Genomic DNA, 6000 nt, shown 5'->3' on the forward strand with positions numbered 1-6000 from the left:
GCCATTACCTTCGACTGACTACGGAGGAGAAACCCTGGCAACCTGGAAAAACAGCACCTTCGGTTGCCATGACAAGGTAGCAACAACCAGGAGTGGAAGATAAGAGCTAAGCCCAGATGCGTCCTGCTTCCGTGGGAACCGGCCAGGACCTGACGGTGCCGCTCAGAGACCTCCGCTGGTGCCGGGCCGGCAAGCGGGAGAGTTGCTGCGCGGAGGGGCAGAATACCAGGCCAAGCCAGGGAGATTCTGCCCCCCAAAAAGCCGTGCATGGCCCCCCAAATTTCGCTCCGCTGTTTCCCCCCTTATCCCAAAGAGAACCAGCCACGTGCGCTGCGAGCACAAGGCAGCCTTCGCCCGCATTCAGCTTTCAGTGGGCTGGTCCTGCTGGAGCGACCGCTTTTCCCCTTCCAGAGCTGCCCGGTCACCCTGTGAAGGGGGCTCCTGAGCATGCACAGATGACCTCGTCCTCACCACGAAGGCCTCTGCCCATGCTCGGCCGTTCACACGACCCTCCAAAATGGCATTGGACCCTGGGTTCAAAAGGGGCACTAAAGCCTTGATTTTATTCCTGAACTAACCTGGTTCTCGAATGTTTGTAACAGGGATGTCACCCCTTGAATGCCAAGATTCAGGGATGAAATCGGATATATCTAAAAATACAGACTTTGCAGTCTGTTCTTTTAAGGGTTTTTTTAAATTATTCAGCTAAGTCCTTCTAAGAGCAAATTCTGCCAATGGAAAGTTATCAGCATATCTGAGGAATTTATTTAGAACTTTTCTATACCATCCCAGACTTAAAAGTCTCAGGACGGTTTACTAACATGTGCAGAAAGAAGAAAATCCATGAAACTACACGGACAGGAAATTTGATTCAGAAATCACCCTGTTTGACTCCTTTCTCCTTAGACACCCAGGTGCTTTGGACTACAACTCCAAGCAAAATGTCAAAATGGCGGAATGAGTCCCCACCAGACTTCTCCCTTCGACTTTCAGCAAGCTGGTGGCCTTCACCTGTGTCGGACTAGAAATCACATCATCCACATTCCCAGCATGCTGGGAGTTGCAGACCACCGCATTTGGAGGTGGCTAAAAACCAAGGAGACCCCACTTAAATCCTCTCGCAGCCGTGGGACTCATGGGGTTACGTCGGGCGCAGGTAGCAGTCACAGCCCAGCCTGGCCTACTTTGCAGGGCTGTTTTGAGCCTAAATGGCAGGAGGGGTGTTTGTATCCCATGTGCTCCTCAGGGGAATGGCAGAACACAAAACCATTCAGTATTATTTTGAAAAAGTGAATCTGGCTTCATCGCTACAGATGTCTAATATAATAATTCTCTGTAATAATTCTTTTTGGTTGATCACATAACTTGCTGGACTTGTTTAAAAAAGTACATTCATTCCTTTAATTGGGCACTCAGGCCCCCACCCCCACCCCAATAGACACCCATCTCCTTTTAATCCGTAGCTTTCTTGAGGGGGGAGGTCTTTCAGCGGCCATCTTCTTTTCCCACAATGCCCTGGGTGTAACATCACTCAGGGCCATTGTGGGAAAATTAAAATGGCTGCTTCAAGGCGCTTGAAGCCAGTCACTGGGGTGGAGGGACCCCTCGGCTAAGCCCCTCTTCCTACACCTGGAGCTGTCTGTGAACTGGCCAGCCCTGTTTCAAGCATTCAGAAATAAACAACTTTTTCCGTTTCCGAATTAAGGACAGGAAAAGAGACAGACCTCTTCTGCAAAGCATCACTAAATCCGGAGAAATTGGGGACGGCACCCAATTTAGACCCCCGCTTTAAGCACCCTCTTGCCCCAAGACCCCTGCCATTATCCTGACTGCAAAACCGCTTTCCCACAACATTTCTCTGTGCCAAACTGGGCAAGCAGCAACAGGTTTCGGGCCAAGGAGGGGGTTTGGTTCAGAAAGAATTAGGCAAGCTGGGCACATCCTTTTTTTTGCTTTAAAGGTCTTCCCGCTTTAGCAGTGTCCTGAATATTTCCTTTTTAAACCCGCCGGAGCTTTTTCGAAAACAAATGCGGACCCCGGCAAGGCAAAGTTGAGGAAGGAGCATTTTTAAATGACTGTCACGGGCAGCTTTGCGCTCAGACTCACCGGGGGCGACAGCAGGTCGCGGCGCGGGTGGATCCCGCCAGGCAGCTGGGGGAGAAGCGCGATCCCCGGTGGGAAAGCGATCCAGGGGGAGCCCAAGGTGTGCTCAGACCTCAGACATTACTCAGACTTTAAATAAATAAGGTGCCAGGAAATAGCAGCTGCTGCAGCTGCAGCTAAAGCACGAGCTGGATTTATGGAGACGGAGCGCAGCTGCTCGCCAGGCGAGGACGCCGAAGACTGGAGAGGAGGGAGGGGGCGGTTATTCACCCCCCCTGTTGGGGGTCCCGGGGGGGGAGAAGACGGGGCTGAGCAGATCCGGGGCTGCAGGAGAGGAGGCAGAAGGGCAGGGGGGCAGAAGCAGCCCTGGGGAGGGAAGGAAACGCGGCTTTGGCCTTTGCAAGTTTTGCTGGAACTGCAGTTCGTTCTTGCTTCCGTTCGCAAGAAAGCTGGATCCAAAGAGAGCAAAACCAGTCAGCATCGCTTCTTTTTAGATTTTCGTTTCCTTTTGCCAAGGCAGAGCAAAGGCGATCGATGCTTGCAGCTCAGAAATGTTCGGCCCTGCAATTAGGATCATTACGTTACATTTGTATCCCACCGTTTTCCTTTTGCAGAGCTTCGCTTCCTCCTCCTCTCCGTTTTATGCTCACAATAACCCTGTGAGGTAGGCTTGGATGGAAGGCAGTGACTGGCCCAAAGTCGCCCTGCGAGCTTCTGACAAAGTGGGGACTGGAATCCTGCTCTCCCGAATCCCAGTCCAACTCTAACCACTACACCACCCTGTCATCGATCTTATGAGATTCCCCTTCCGACAGCCACACATCTTACATCTGCCCTGAAGCACACATTGCAGATTTTTCTTCTTCATCCTGACCTCCACCATTCTGTTTTGCAACACCTTCTGCATGTCAAACCTGCTTTAAAATAATAATAATATTCTGGGCTTATGCATCTTAAGGCCACTGAAGTTACTACAGCCCCATCCACAGGTATAAAAGCAATTTTCTGCTGATACACTCGGGGCGAGGGAGTCTGGTGTCCCTTGTTTTTTTAACATTTTTCTACTTTCAGCACAGTCCTATGTGTTTTTGAAGCTAAAAGATGGTGCTATCTAGAGGGAGGGGATTCTGCACATGCTCAGAGATATTCTGCCTTGATGCCTTTGGGAAGGAAGGGAGGTAAGTAGGTAGGTAGGTTTCCTGGAGGGAAGAAAAGAAACTTTTCTTCAGCTTTCCTCAACCTGGTGCTTTTCCAAACCTGTTTCACTACAAAGATCGACATCCTTTAGACAGGATGCTGGTGGGCTGTAGTCCAGCATGCCTGGAAGGCACAAGCAGAGTAAGGATTTATTCATTTATTTACTTATAAAATGTGTATGCCGTCCAATTTATTTATTTATTTATTAAAACATTTTTATGCCGCCCCATTCGCCGAAGCCTCGGGGCGGCTTACAACATAGATAAATTGACCATCCACACTGGCTGCAAATTAACAAAATACAACAATAACATTCAATATTAAAACATATTAAAATAGAGATTAAATAAAAAGGTCTTGACCTGGCTCCGAAAAACATATAATGACGGTGCCAGGCAGACCGCTCTGCTTTACATGTCCAAAAACCTGCTGTCCGTGACTTCATCCCGACTTTTTTGGGATGCCTGCAGAGAAGAAGTGCTTCCATCCAAGGAAAGGTTGCTTAAATTCGGATGCAATTTTTTAACAACTCCCGGAGAAGCGGGAGAGCCTGTTTTTTAACACCCGGCCTCAGATAGGATTAGTATAGAGGGGGCTCCGGAGCTGCAACTGGCTGGAGGAAAGGGTGGAGAAAAATATTTCCGCCCTGCAAATGAATTCCCCCGCCAGCTTCCGTTCCCCCTCATGGACACCCCTGCTGGGCCCGGCTTCCCGTCCTTCGCCCATGCGGGCTCTTCCCCCTCAAAATCAGGAAGGGGGAAGCGGAAATTCCCCCTCAAAATCAGGAAGGGGGAAGCAGAAATTTCACCCGGGAAGAGGCCGGAGGGGAAACGCTCCTCCCCACACAGGTGTCGGGCCTGTTGCATTTTGGACCAGGCGAAATTGCCTGTTGCCATGGCAGCCCTCATCTCTGAAGCGCCCCCATCCAGGCAGAGAGATGGAGACGGATCGCCGAGGTGAACGTGGCAGCACCTTTCCACTGAGATAAGGCGGTTGGTTAGGGTCACCGGCGGATTAAAACCCCTCCGCACAGATGGCTTTTAATCCAGCCGAAGTGCAAAGCTTTCTCCTCACGATATTCCTTTCCTGACCAATGTTTCGGTCCACGTCCGAAGTGCCGAGAAAAGAAAAACGTCTTGTTACGGCCAAGAGCCCATTTATGTAAGCGGTGGAAATTCTTCATTCACGTTCGTCTTGCTACTTCTTCCGTAGGGAAATCATCCGCGCCAGTGAAGGTGTGGAAAACGGTGCCAGGTTTGCAACACGGATCTACAGCCTAAAAGTGGTAAATCAGTGCTGGGACTATATACCACTCGGGACTCTGGAGCAGAATGCTCACACTCACCCCGCCCCCTAGAAATAAATTATTGGACTACGGCACCCGTCACTGGCTTGGGCTGATGGGACTTGCAAAGCCATCTGCCTGCCCTCTGCTTAAGAACTGCTCATGTTCCCCCTCCCTACAAAAATTTGCAACTGCAAGCAAAGCAACCCTTCCAGACGCATTCACACATGCACAATTGACCCCATCCCGTCTTGGGCCGAATGTGTGAATGCACATAGTCAGAGACAACTGCGGCCAGTGACCCTCCAACACTTTTGACCCGTGTGCCCTCATGGCTGGGCACACCCCAAAATCTTCACCCAGGAAGCATCTCCACACCCTCTAGCGGCCTCCAGATGCAAGCTGGCGCCCGGTGGCCCCCCGTCTGGGGGCCTGCGGTGGAGGGAAAGGGGCGCTCGGCCGCAGTGCGCACACTCCTTGCCACTGCGCACATGTGCATATGCCGGAAACCGAGCCCCGTGTGTGACACCCCAAGGCCCAGCACTAGACTTTATCAGACACACACAAGGAAGCAGGGCCGATTTATTCGAGCACGTTCCAAAATCAGCCCGGCTTTGCCAGGTCTGTCCGCCCCATTTCAGCACAACTTGCAGAAGGTGTGTGTGTGTGTGTGTGTGTGTGTGTGTGTGTGTGTGTGTGTGTGTGTGTTCTCAGGGTGTAATCTTGCACATGTTTAGACAGGAAAAGAAGTTGTACAACTTCCAGCATTCGCTGGCCAGCCCAGGAAATGCTGGGAGCTGTACAGCTTCAAAGCATGCATGGGATTGTAGGGTTTCTTTCTGTCTGAACATGCCTAGGAGTGTAGGACCTTTTTCTTTTTTTTAAAGATATGTATGGGATGTAGGCCTTTCTTGGCCTAAACTTGCACAGAACCAAAGCTTTGCTGTCTAATTTTTGAGGGGCGATTTCTGATGGAAGCACCCTCTGTTCACAAAAGGCCGAGTTAAACTGCAGCCACCACAAGATGTGGGGACCGTCCCCCTTTTGGGCTGCTTTTAAAAAATGGGGCAAATGCACGGAGGAGAACGCGACCACGTGGCTGTAAATCCAGGCAGTCAGAAGCACCCGCATTCGAGGGAAAGACTGGCGGCCCAGGTACTCGTGTGCTCAATCAAATTTGGGGGCCTTTGGCACCGTTCCAGCCACCGTTAAGACCAAGCTGTGAGATCTGCAAAGGTGAGCGCTGCATTTTGAAAAGCGGCACAAAATCCTCCCCCTTAAAAAAATGTGCCGCGCTTGAATCAAGCAGAGGGTGAAGCAACATTCATGCCACCCTTCGGTTGTTATCTTCGGTTGTCGCACTGGAGCCCTTTTGAAAAATTATAATTACGGTGCTGCCGCCGTTAAGTGGGAGC

The 6000-nt window shown here is 50.9% G+C and overlaps 1 protein-coding gene across 1 annotated transcript in view; it reads right to left on the minus strand.

The window, feature by feature from the left end:
• LOC123023559 (rabphilin-3A-like) overlaps positions 1-2169 on the minus strand; it is a 78218-nt gene extending 76049 nt beyond the window's left edge. The window contains exon 1 of the mRNA XM_044430400.1: positions 2107-2169. The gene's annotated coding sequence lies outside the window, so the exon portion shown is untranslated. The remainder of the gene's footprint in view (positions 1-2106) is intronic.
• Between the last annotated feature and the right edge of the window lie 3831 nt (positions 2170-6000).

This window comes from Varanus komodoensis, unplaced genomic scaffold (assembly GCF_004798865.1).
Source record: "Varanus komodoensis strain SLA01 unplaced genomic scaffold, ASM479886v1 scaffold20_1, whole genome shotgun sequence".
NCBI lineage: Eukaryota > Metazoa > Chordata > Lepidosauria > Squamata > Varanidae > Varanus > Varanus komodoensis.